Source organism: Rhinolophus sinicus, linkage group LG11, assembly GCF_036562045.2.
Source record: "Rhinolophus sinicus isolate RSC01 linkage group LG11, ASM3656204v1, whole genome shotgun sequence".
Lineage (NCBI taxonomy): Eukaryota > Metazoa > Chordata > Mammalia > Chiroptera > Rhinolophidae > Rhinolophus > Rhinolophus sinicus.
Genome location: NC_133760.1, coordinates 20,163,546 through 20,177,243, shown reverse-complemented (window position 1 = coordinate 20,177,243; position 13,698 = coordinate 20,163,546). Strand labels below are relative to the sequence as shown.

The 13,698-nt window shown below is 46.0% G+C and overlaps 1 protein-coding gene across 1 annotated transcript in view; it reads right to left on the bottom strand.

Moving 5' to 3' along the window:
- The window catches only part of ZDHHC7 (zDHHC palmitoyltransferase 7), a 29,138-nt gene extending 15,654 nt beyond the window's left edge, over nucleotides 1-13,484 (bottom strand). The window contains exon 1 of the mRNA XM_019747114.2: nucleotides 13,222-13,484. The gene's annotated coding sequence lies outside the window, so the exon portion shown is untranslated. The remainder of the gene's footprint in view (nucleotides 1-13,221) is intronic.
- Between the last annotated feature and the right edge of the window lie 214 nt (nucleotides 13,485-13,698).

Sequence of the window (13,698 nt, the reverse complement as noted above, 5' to 3'; positions counted from 1 at the left end):
TGACCGGCGATCCTGAGAATTAAGTCATTTATTTTAAGTCTCTCCATTTTGTCCTCCTGCTATTTTAGCCACAGTATTAAATATAAATCTTTATGCCAAAATCTCTTGAGAAAGACCCCAGGGGATAATCCAGACCAAATCGGACCAGCCTGCATTTCAATAGTCAACAACTGTTTTACTAGCCAAAGCAAAGGAATTACAGAAAAGAGGGAGAGAGTGAGAAAAAGAGATGCGAGATGCTGGAGGGAGGGGCTGAGTCACAGAAAGGAACATGGTGGGAGTTGCGTGAGGGCCACCTACTGAATGAAGGCACTCCCAGTTCTCATCTTCTACTTGGCAGGCGGGTGAACGGACACAGGCTCTCTAGAAGCACTCATCGAGCCTAAGAGAAAAGGCCTAAAGATACCGAGAGGCAGGGGAACGCTCACAAAGAGGTCAGATTCACTGCCACATTTTCCTAAGACGAGGGCAACCAGAGGACTCCCTACCATGGACACAGAGGCCCCGTGCGCTCGGCACATCTCATTGTTACATAGGAATGAACAGTCAGGTGTTTTGAAGAAAGCCCAAAACAGGTCTCTTGAAAGACAAGAGACCATAAAAGAAAGGGAGGGAAAGGGATTCAGAGCAAGCACGATGTACAGAGACGAAAACTTAAGCAAAAACAAGAAATTGTATCTGTGAAACAAAAAGAGGAACATTATGAGCACTTCCTAGTTATTGAAAAATAAAAATATGATGGAAGAATTTTGAAATCTTAAAAATAGGAATAGACCAGAGAGTGGGGAAATCTCCCAGAAAGGAGAACTAAAAGTCAAAGAGAAAGCCCTTAGGAGAGAAAATAAAATAAGATTAGAGGACCCGTCCAGGAGGTCCATCTTGTAAACAGGAGGTCTGACAGAGGCGGCCGCCAAACAAATATCCTTCCTACACAGCTTGGCTTCCATTCTATTGCCTGGTCATGCACCTTATAGCCTGTCCATTCTGCTTTTATCCAATATCCTTCCAATACATTATTTTTCTGCTTAAGCAAACCCTCAGGTGGTGTCTGTTTGTTTTCTGATGTTTCCTTTTTTAAATTTATTGGGGTAACATTGGTTAATAACATATAAATATCAGGTGTACAATTCTACAATACATTATCTGTATGTTGCATTGTGTGTTCACCACCCAAAGTCTAGACTACCTTCCGTCACCATATATCATGTTTCCCCCAAAATAAGACCAAACTGGACAATCAGGTCTAATGCGTCTTTTGGAGCAAAAATTAACATAAGACCCGGTCTTATAATATATTATGTTAGATAAGACCGGGTCTTATATTGTTTTGCTCCAAAAGACGCATTAGAGCTGATTGTCCAGCTACATTTTATTTTCGGGGAAACAGTATTTGACCCCCTTTACCCTTTTCATCATCCCGCCAACCTCCTGAGTTTGTTTCTTGCTTTTTGTTTTATATCCTACGAGTGAAATCATAAGGTTCTTATGCTTTTCTGACTTATTTCACTTTAGAACATGATTTTTCTCAAGATCCATCCATGTTGTTGCAAATGGCCATTTCATCTTCTTTATGGCTGCGTAACATTCCATCACCTATGGGCACCACATCTTCTTCATCCAATCATCTGTTGAAGGACACTCAGGTTGTTGCCATGTCTTGACTATTGCGAACAATGCTGCAATGAACATAGGGGTACCTATATCTTTACAAATAAGTGTTTTCAATTTTTTCCCAAAAGAGGGGTTGTGGGTTGGTATGGTAACTCTATTCTTAACTTTTTGAGGAACCTCCATACTGTTGCCCATCGCGGCTGTACTAATTTATATTCCCACCAGCAGTGTAGGAGGGTTCCTTCTTCTCCACGGCCTCCCCAACACTTATCTGTCTTATTCATAGTCGCCATTCTAACAAGTGTGAGGTGGTATCTCATTGCGGTTTTGATTTGCATTTTTCTTATAGCAAGTGAAGTTGAGCGTCTTTTCATTATGTCTGTTGGCTGTTTGTACGTCTTCTTGGGAGAAGTGTCTGTTCCGGTCCTCTGCCCATTCTTTAATTAGAAACAATCCAACTAAAATATAGTGTCTGTTTTCTGACACCAGGACCCCTACCTTGAACACCAGAAGGCTGGCATGGAAGAGGGTGAAGAGATAGGGGAGGGCATGGTTCCCCAGCCTCTGCCACCAAACAGATTTTGGTGCTCCTCTCAGTAACCCAGACGCTTCCCGGTGTTTCCTGTTTCCTGTCTGCCGCACGTCCACTCTGCGCCAGGCTCTGCTGTCAGTCTCCCCTGCCCACACCATCCACTGCAAGTCTCGCAGGACTGGTTCTCCCTCCGCACTCAGCGGGACCGCCTCCCGCCCCCACCCCACCCCCCCGCCTCCCCACCACGCCCCACACACACAACCCTAATGTATTAGGTTGGTGCAAAAGTAAGTGCAGTTGAAAAGGTTAAAAATAATTGCAAACACCACAATGACTTTCACACCAACCTAATATTTCCAGCTCTGAGGTCCTTCTGAACTTGATAATAACAATGTGGAATGCCAAGTTGTTTAAACAAATGGTGGTGACTTTCTAAACATGGTACTTATAGATAGTAATTTTATTCAAATAGCTATGCAATAGCCAACAACTTTAAATGCCAAATAATATTTTGAACTAATAATGCCTAATTATGCCTTAATATTTTCAATGTTCTATTCACATTCATTTTGAATATTTTCAAAATGAGCTTATGTTACCAATGCTTTAGAATAAAACTGGCTTTGCAAAATACAAGACTGCCAATAACAGGCACTGGGTTTACAGCAGACTCTCTACAATGAGACCAAATTCCCATTACTTTTATAAATTTAAAAAAGTAGCCAACACAGGAACGACTTCGGAAAGCAGTCGGGCACTTTCTCAACGTTAAACACACACCTACCCTATGCAGTTCCACTTCTAGGTATTTACACAAGGAAAAATGAGTATGAGCACAACACACGTCTGAAACTGGTCACAGCAGCTTTATTCATAATATTCCAGAAACAACCCAAATACCCATCCCCAGGAGATACACAAACAAACTATGGTATAGTCATATCATGGTATACTTCTTAGCACAAAATAATTACTGCTACATGCAACGACATGGATAACAGCAAAGAGAAGGAAACCAGACGGAGATGTACAGTGTGCGTCCATCTATATGGCCCAGTAAACCAGGCAAAACTACTTTATTGTGAAAGAGACAGGACAGGGGTTTGAGCCCAGGGGGGAATGAGTGAGAAGACCCCAGGGTAACTTTCTGAATTGATGGAAATGCCCTGTATCCGGATAGGGAAGTAGGCTACACGGGCATACGCATTTGTTAAAATAAAATTCAATGAGCTGTTAAGAAAAAATCCAAAACAATGAACTACACACTTAAAAGTATTCATGTTATTATATATCAATTATGCCTAAAAAAAACAACAACAAAAAATGAAGAGGAAAATAACCAGTGCAGGTCCATGTGGCAGGTGTGAACGGGTGGGTTGCCCAACAGCTTTCTTCCTAGAGGAGCTGCATGCAGGAGTCAAGACCCTGCCTCAGATTTATGTTTCACTGTATCTTTGGTTAAGCTTCTTTCTTAATCTCTTCCCCTCACCTTTTTCCTTCACTTATAAACAGAAAATGTATTTCTCATAAACAAACTGAAAACAAGTAAGTAAACAAAAGATACCTGTATTCTGTGGTGATCAGTTACTACAAAAAAAAAATCAAGATACAATTATTTCACTATGGCAACAAAAAAGGAAGTCTACCCTAGAGTCTGGTATTCGTGTTTATATTCAAGTGCTGTTGAAACTCATCCTTGTTTTACTGTTCATACGCCCACTGATGACCTATAAAACACAGAAACAAGCAAGCCTCTGCTTCAGGCACAGAAGCAGCATATGCAGCAAACACCAGCCGTGAGAGAGCCATTGAATTCAAACCTGGGGCTCTCCAGGCCCCCTCCTCTACAGCAACCACAGACAGGAGCTGTGCCCACAGGGGCTCACAGAGCAGCAGAGGTGGGAATCAGCCTTGTAAATAACGTGCTAAGTGTTATCCCCAAATTAGAAGCAGGGCGTGATGAGAGAGAGAGAGATGACAGAGCTTCAGTAAAGAAGAAAGCATCATGGGTCCTGATGACCAAGATGTGGAAGAAGGAGAGAACAGTGTGAGAAGGTACATGCCCCGGGAGGGGAATACAATGCACCTAAGGGCGCCCCACGCAGGGCTAAGTTGGGTGGGGGAAAGAGAGGGGAAATGGAACCCAAGGACAGATTGGGGTCCAAAGCACTCTGAATGCAAAGCTAAGGAGTCTGGATTCTGCTGAATGGGAAGCACCAGAACTTAAGTAAACGGACAGATGCTTTAAAAAAGACAACTGACAACAAAGTGAGAGTAGGCTGAAAGGAGGAAGACAGGCAACCAGAAGGCTGCTGCGGTGACCCAGAGCAGAAGTGATTCAGGCCAAGGCCAGAGGGGAGCAGGGGCCTGAAGGGGGCTGCCTGAGAGACTGTCACAGCAAGAAAAGGCACAGCAGTGACCAATAAGATGGAGCAGACGGGACAGAGTACAGGAGAGTAAAAGGGACTCGGGCATGACTGCCCCGGCTGACTCATAGAACGTGGGAGCTGCAGACTCAGGGAGAAAGCACCCAGACTGGGGCGCAGGGACTCTGAGGTACCTACAGAAGAGACTAGCAGACAATTAGTCTCTGACCTCCTCCAGCCCCCTCCCTAGACCTACGGAATGAGACCAGCACAGAGGAAACGGATGAAGTGGGAATGGATGTGATCACCCAGAAGGCCAGAGTGTGAGGCTGGACCCCTGGGGAACACAGGCGTGAAAGCGGAGAAAGAGGTAAGAAGAGCCGGGAATGGAAGCTAAGGGCAGGAAGGAAGCCGGGAGCAGTCAGCACACCACACAGGGAGCCAGGAGAGGCGAGGCAGGCTCAGTTTCAGTAAATTGCCAAAAGCTTGGGGACTCGGTGGTGAGAAAATTAAAGAAGCAATTTTTTTTTAAAAATGCAATTAAATGAAGGATATGTGCAGCCTAAAGGAAAAGTGGAGGAAAAACATTTTTTTATTTTCCCTTCTCATGTATCATTTCACTTAAATTGAGATAATCTTAAAGAAGTACTTGGTCTCCCCATTTTACAGCTGAACCACTTTGGACCCACAGGGTTTAAGGACCCACCCAAAGTCACAGTTAGTCCCTGGGACTCCACGAGAATCCCACCATGTTTCATCTTGGCCTGACCACGCCACACTATAAATAAAAGGCCTGGGGATGGGGGCCGGTTAGCTCAGTCGGTTACAGCGCGGTGCTCTTAACAACAAGGTTGCCGGTTCGATCCCCACATGGGCCACTATGAGCTGCGCCCTCCACAACTAGATTGAAACAACGACTTGACTTGGAGCTGATGGGTCCTGGAAAAACACACTTAAATGAATTTTTTTAAAGTTTTAGAAAAATAATAAAAACAAGCCTAGGACAGCCCCAAAAGTGACTGAATGTAAAGAGCATGAAGAATATAAGCCTAGGTAAGCCAATTAGGCTTTCGGGCTAAGAGAATATAAACCAAGAGGCCCTGCCATGCTTGCTCTCATTTCTTTTTTATTTCTAATTTTGTACTTATGTGAACTTTTCCTGCAAAAGCAATATAGGCTCACTTTTTTCTGTTTTTAAAGAATGAGGGTCCAAGTTTCCAGACTCAGGGGAAAGACGGCTAACAGAGCGCATGACCCTTCTTCCCTGGACTGGAGGAAGGGGAGGTGGGGGAGGGGACAGTGGCTACAGAGAAGAAGCACTGGCGCTAAAGAGGTTCACACTCCCTAACACTGTTTTCTGAGCGAAGAGTACGGAGGGGGCTGTGGGTGGCAAAGTGGAGGAAAGCTTAATAGCTCCTAAGACTAGAAAAAAGACGCCGGGGCAGGGAGCGGGCAGCCAAGAAAGGACCGAAACCCAACACTGTGGGTGCAGACAGTGCTGATAACCTCTGGTTCCTAATAAAGCGATGGGAACAGCCAGCCCTTTTATGCAAAGTCCAGCCCAGCGCTACAGATGCTGACTGGGGTGGACATTAGCAAAGGTGATGATAGAACAGCAGGGTGTCAAAGGCAAGACTTGGGATGAAATGATTAACCAGTGTTAAGATGAAGGGGGGGGGGGGGGCCTGATAAGCCAGGAACAGGAAACATCAAGGAACTGGAGAGGGAAACATCAAGGTGAGACTGAGAATCAGGTTTGGAGGAAGTGACAAGGTAGCCAGGTGGCCTGAGGCAGGGTCACCAGGGGGAATTTTCAGAATTCGGAGGAGGTACCACTCAGCCGAAGGCTCAGATCTCATGCAAACAGGTTGCTACACAGGAGGGGAGTGAAGGGAGCATGTCAAGCATTAATGTCGCAGGTGTATCAACTACATGAATGATAGTGAACCGGATGGGGCCTGAGTCAGGGTAGGTTATCACCAAAGAGCCAGAATTCTCACTGACCTTGGTAAACGAACGGAGCATTCAGACAATCTACTGCAGTGTATTTACTGCAATTATGTTCTTAAATGTTCTTTCCAGCAGTTTACAATCATGAAAGATTTAGTTTGTGCTTTCAAAACCGACCAATAATGGATGCCACATGAAACCACTATTTTCTTCTCAAATTACTGACTCTGAAGAACACAATATAACCTTTAAGGAAAAAAAAAACCAACAGAATATTAAGTGAACTAAAGCCAAGTCTCAATAATATGCGGGCACATTATCCTTAACGTGAACAGTCAACTTATTTAACCTTTCTACAAAGATCTTTTACACTAAAATCCTCAGTCACTCAAAAATAGCACTCGGACACCGCAGATCAAAAGGATGGAAACGCACCAAGAAGCCATAGGACTAGAAGAGGAAAGTCAGTCTCCTGAGTGGGGGTGGGGTGGAGCCAACACTGAGTTTCTTTCTTTTCTCACCAGCCATACGTCAGTCTCTTACTAGGTCTTTCTCCTCCATAGACACCTAAATGTTGGGAGTGCCCAGGCTCAGTCCTGGGTTTTCCCCTTTCTCTAGATGCTCTCTAAATGGTCTCATAGGATCCCAGTCCCATGTCGTTTAAACTATGTCCATCTGGGGGGTGGCCGGTTAGCTCAGTTGGTTAGAGCGTGGTGCTAACAGCACCAAGGTTGCCAGTTCGATTGCTGTATGGGCCACTGTGAGTTGTGTGCCCGTTAAAAAAAAAAAAAAGTGCATCTGGGAAACTCCCAAGCTAATAATGTATCATTGAGTACCTCCAACTGGCTTCTCAACAACTCCACTGTAGGAAGGTCAAAGCTGAAACACTACCCACCCACCCACCACACTGTTACGACCCCACTCTTCCCGTCTCGACAAACAGCACCACCACCTAGTTGCCAAGGTCAAAACTCACCCTTCACGAGTTTGATCACCCTTCCAGGACTCATCCCTCATCTAACTCTTTCCCCCACTTCCACATCTAACCCATCAGCAAGTTCTGTGGGCTCTTCCTCCAAAGCCGACCCAAATCGGACGCTCTCTTCTACCTCCTCACCCAGCTAGATCAAGGCACGTGAACCCTCACCTGGGCAGGACTCAGACCACCTACCCAGTGCTGTTTCTACACTCACCCTGCCATCCATTCCCCATGCAGCACCCAGAGTATGTTTTTACGGCTAGAAATCAGACGGAGCCAGTCCCTCACTTAAAACGATCCGATGACTGCCTCTGCATTTAGAATACAAACCAAAGGCTTCCCCGTGGCCTATAAAATCCTACCCATCTTGAAGCCTGCTGACCTCACGTCTCACCATCCTCCCTTGCTGGCTGTCTTGTTCCTTTGTCCTCACCTCAACAGAATGTTCCTCATGCCCAGCACGCCCCTGGCGCACTACACGCTCCGCAAATATTTGTTGAGTGAATGAGTGAGAGCATCAGGGAGCGTGCTTGAGGAAGACCAGAAAAAGCAGGCAATAAGCCCACGGCCACATGAAAGGAATATGAAAGAGGATCAAAGTGGGAGGCCTGGCAGGGGGGTGGATCACAAGCTCGGGGACCCTTGGAGAAAAAGAGTAGGGGAGAAATGTGGAAGGGTTAAGGGGAGAGGGAGAAGGGAAGAGAGGGAGAAGGGGAGGAGGAGAGAAACCCACACTCGTAGGGCTTTTTATGGGAAAGTCTCAATTTCAGGTGTGTCACCTGGAGCACCGAAGGCGTGTTCACACACACACCAAAGGTTTCATTTTATCCCTGTACTAGAGCCACAGCCTGACTCTGAATGTCAAATGGAGCCGTGATTTTTAAACAGACAAACATGGTTAGTAAATCTTCAAGAATCCTAAATCTAGAAGAAAAAAAAAAGAGCCCCAGAGTTACAAACCTCTTTAACCGTCCTGTCCTAGGGAATAGCTGAACCTGAAGATTGATGAATCCCAACCTCTTTCCACATTTTCCTAAATAGGGCTTCCTTGTTTAATATGAAGTGAATTTTTATAACATTAGACTCACCCAAATCCGAAACACCATGAACACTTGACATGCCAATAGATTTAACTCTGAGCTGCAAGTTAATGACAGTGTAAAATATTAGAGGTGAAAAGCAAGGCCAATTACCCAATAGCTACTGTGTGTCAGGAGTTTTCTATACATTATCACAGTTACTCCTGCCACCACCCGAAAAGCTAGGCACTATTATTAGCTCATTTTGGGGATGAGGAAACTGAGCCTTAGAGATGAAGTAACTGGCCCAAGTTCACAGCCAGTAAACGGTGGAGTCAGGACTGTTTTGACTCCAAAGCCCATGTTCGTCCATTCAATTATCTCCCACAGCACTTGGTTTTAGAAAATGCATTCTGTAATGAATACATTGCATTCGGGAAACATGGAACTTTAAGAATTCAAAACATTTCAACAAAGAAATGACTGTAAAAGACTGTCTCAAGAGAAACTGGAAATTTCTCTATCCTGACTGCCCCCTGCTTACTGGGTGCAGCAAGTGAGCTGCACCATTTCCCAGAAGGCACCAAACCACCAGCTTAAGAGAACTGGCCTCTCCTTCCATTGGTTGACAACACTCCTCACACCACCCGTATTTATTAGGCACCGTTTAACCTCTAGGCACACAATGCCTCCTCCTCCCTCATTCCTCCATGCTGAGGACAGACACTTCCCACCGACAGCTCTGATTCTTCCCTTCTCACCTTTCCCACAACCCACATGTAGGCACCTCACCTCTGGCCTGAACCTGTGCAGAATCCTAACCTCAGAGTGTCGCCAGGTTTCAAACACCCTCTATGTGGCTGCAGGAGTTACGGTCAAAATCACACGTGGGTCACAAACTCGATCTGGTCCCAAACCTTGGGACCACGGCCTTCCAGGCGCCACTGAGTCGGCTCTCCCGACCTCTCCGGACTCAGTTTCCAGCACTCGCTTCCACACAGCGCTCACTCTGGCTCCCCCTGCCATGCCCTTTCATCCTCTGTGCTTTTGTTCCTGCTGTTCCCTCCAATCAGAAGACTCTCTCTCTCTGCCTGGGCAAATTAGTCATTAATCTAACATTTACCAAGAACCCACCACGTACCAGGCGCTGTCAGATAACATACGTGTTTGAAAACTAGGAGATGCTGTACCAGAACAAGGCATTATCTTGGCCCGGTAAGGAGTCTGGATTTTATGAGACAATGCGAGTTTACTGAAGGTTTTTTGAGAATAGAATGAAGTATAAGCAAGGCTAAGATTAGCAAGACATGAACATGGCTGTAGGAAGAGACAAAGAGTCAGTAAAAGAGAAGAAAATCAAAGGGGCAAGTGAGAGTAAATGACTAAATGCGTGTCCCACAACAGGAAGACCAAAGGACACGTACCGGTTAGCATTGGGAAAGAGGGATTCTCTCTTCCTCAGAGGCAAGGGGAAGAAAAAGACTGATGGATATTCAGATTTGATACCTAGAAAGGAATCACAGTTAAAAGAACTCTCCCAGTGGTCTCTGTCTCCTCCATGATCTAGATGGGTGAGTCATGTGTCAATGGTAAAGCAAGAGAAAAGTGTCATTTTAAGGATGGGACCATGAGAAAAGGAAGGATGCTGTGTAGTAAAGAATTCAACCTTGCCCCAAAGGAGGTCTGGCCTTTGTCCTTGGCTGACAATGATTTAGGGTGGGGGCTGGCCACACCAGAGAGACTAACGGTTGGATTTAAGGTGGGCGTTTGGGTCACACACTAAGAACTGACCGGGAACCTGAGATCAACGATGTGAGCAATTAATCAGTCACACCTATGTAACGGAACCCCAATAAAGACTGAACACCAAGGCTCAGAGGAGCTTCCCTGGTTGGCAATACCCTATGCATACTGTCTCATAGGAATGCTGGGAAAGTAATATGTTCTGACTCCACGGGGAGAGGACAACGGAAGCCCCACCTCTGATACTTCCCCGGACTCTGTCCTTCGAACCTCTTCCCTTAGTTGATTTCAGTCTGTATCCTTTACCTGTAATAAACCATAACTGTGAGTATAACAGCTTTCAGTGAGTTCTGTGAGTCCTTCTAACTACTACTCAAATATAAGGTGGTTTGGGAAACCCCCAAACTTGTAGCTGGTGTCACAAGTGAAGGTGGTCTTGTGGCGACTGTTCTCTGTAAAATTGTGGTTGACTCACTTTCACAGTTAGCCTACACGCTCAGGTGCTACAGCTGAAGGGTCACGCGGCAAGTTGTTAATTAACACTGACCCTGGACATTGGTTTTGGGGAGAAGAGGGAGTGTGAATGAGTGTTGATGCTTTATGCTCTGCTCTATTTAAACTTTTTACAAAATAAGCATGTATTGCTTTTATAATGAAAACATTCCTTGTAAGAAACGTGCTTCAAGAAAACGATCTCGTAGAGCTGTTCCGCATGGACTGGAGCGGGAAGTTCTGGAATCATCAGGAAAACTACTTCTCAATTCATCCCAAATGGTAACTTTGTATGTGAACTTATTTCTAGTCCCATTTCCTCCAATTAACAAAGACTATATTACATAGATCACCAAGGAGTCCAAGCCTGCAGGGACAATTTCAGAAGAATGTAAAAGTATATCCACACTTTCGACTGAATCAAGACTGGTCTCACATCGAGTTCCTTTCACTACGGCCTCACTGAGAGGGCCATTCTCTCCATGCTAATACAGTCCCGTGCTGCATAATGATGATTCAGTCAACAACGGACTGCATATACGTCAGTCTCATAAGATTCAAATGGAGCTGAAAAGGTTCTATTGCCTAGTGAATCGTAGAGCATGTCATGCATGACTCATGTGTTTGTGGCAAGGCTGGTGTAAACAAACCCGTGCTGCCTGCCAGTCATATAAATTATAGCACATACTACAATTTGTACTGTACATAATACTTGATAATAAACGACTATGTTACTGGTTTATGTATTTACCACACTGTACTTTTTATTGTTAAGAGTATGTTCGTGCTACTTATAAAAACAAGTTTGCTGTAAAACAGCATGCTGTGTTACCCTGGCAGCAGCCTCAGACATCTCGTGTTTACCCCATCTCTTGATTGCATCCTTTTCTCTTGTGCTTGCTTTAATCTTGTGTTATTTTGTAGAGTCGCATGCTGTACAGATTTATAGCCTGGGAGCAAAGGGCTACACCATCTAGCCTAGGTGTGTGGTAGGACAGGCCATCTCGGTTTGTGTAAGGACACTATATGACGTTCACAGTGACATCACCTAACGACACACTTCTCAGAACATATCCCTATTGTTAAGTGGCATGTGACTGCCCTTGTCCTTTCTAGAAGAGGATTTCTGCTTTTATACTGCATTCATTAGCATGGCTATAAAGTTCCAATTCACTCGTTGTAATTTGAGGCAGGCTCTGAGTCACTGGGAACGGAACACTTCCGTATACATTTTTACCCACTTTACCTTGGTATGAGACATTTGCAGAAAGAGTTCCAATTGTTTTATGAATTCGTTAGGAAATTATCTCTTCAGATGGTCTTGTTCTCCTCTACCTCGCAACTCAAAAGTCGACGTGAATCTACCGGTCTAACTCCAAAAGTACATAATCCAAACAACTTCAATAAAATCGAACCCTTCCATTTTGCCAATGTTCAAGAAATGCAATTTATCACGTGTGTCCCATTCCATGTTTCAAATATCCTGAGAGCCATTCACTTCAACCAAGTTGTAACTTCCTAACACGTCAAATTTAACAGGGTGACTTTTTAAAAGGTGACTTTAGGGAAGCAAAAGTTGTGAGACAGTATCAAAGAAATTAAATGCATCATCTATGAGGTGAAGAGTTTAGGAAGAGAAATATACTGAGCGAGATTTCTAGACCATCTAAGGCAGTAAAAGTAAAATACATACATATATGTGGATTAAATACATACACCAAGCACATTACAAATGTAACACTGTAGCATCAATGTGGAAAGCACTGTATACAACCTGGACAGCAAAAGAAGCCAGGCGTCTGCATCAACAGTTGTCCTTACACTCCAATGTAACTACCATGATAAACCGGTGGCTCCTAAGTGAATAGTGTCCATCTAACAGCAGAAAGAGACTCAGTTCCAGCAGCAATGGCTCCTCAGGAGAGATGAGCCTTGGCTGCACTAAGAACAGATGCAGACATTGATGGCCCTGAAGGGCTGACCTGATTGTCCCAGATGCCCCGGCGGGAAACCCCTCCAAAGATCAGTGACAGGGGTAAGGGAAGATAATGAGAACGATGCGCAAAGCAGGAGAAAAGTAAAAATAAAACTTAAGGAAGGGAAGAACAAGAGCGTTCAAGAAGCCACGGACGATGTGGGAGAAAGGCCATTGTAATGTGTGCCTATCATTAACTCTTTATAGCTTACAGAACGGTTTATAGGCACTCTGTCTTCCAGCCCTGAGAACAACCCGGTTATTAAAGAAGAAAACCCTGGCTCGGGGAGCTGTCATGCCCAAGGTCAAGCAGAAAGCCGGGGCTGCAATTCGGGCCCTATCCAGAAAGATCAACTAAGGAGTGACAAGGAGACACCTGCGGAAGTCAAGTGCAGGCACAGAAGTGCCCCCGAGGAATCTGGGAAGGTCGCAGATACGCGGCGGGGTGAAGGTCAGGGAGCAGGGGGCAGGGGCCTGGGAGTGGCCGGGAGACCTGGGAGTGAGCAGCCAGCCGGCCCGGCCCGGCCCAACCCAGCCCAGCCAGCCGCACTCACCCGAGGCCCGGGCGGGGTCGCCCCGCGCTGCGGCTCCTCCTGACCTGTGGCGGCGGCGGCGGCGACTGCAGCAGCCGAGCCAGGGACGCATCATGCGGCCGCGCTCACGGCCGGCCCGTCGCAGGCCCCATGGCTCGGCTCGGGTCGGTCCCGCCGGGCCGATCACAGGGAGGTGGCGGCAAAGCACACACGAGAGCCCGGAGCCCTGCCTGGAGAGCAGGCGGTGCGACCCCCGGAAGTTAACCCCGCGAGGTCAGCGGCGCCGCGCTTGCGCAGTTCCCGCCGCCCCCCTTCCTAGCGGCGGAGCGGGGCTTGAGGCGGTTTACGGGGAAATGTGAGCCAGGATTCCTCTGGAACACTGGCTCTTAAGGACTGACGGTTCGTTGAGAAAGGCAGCTTCTAGTTACAAGCTCCGCTCGCTAAAGTAAAGGGATCCCTCCAAGCTGACATCCGGAAGGGAAAGGATGGGGGCTACGG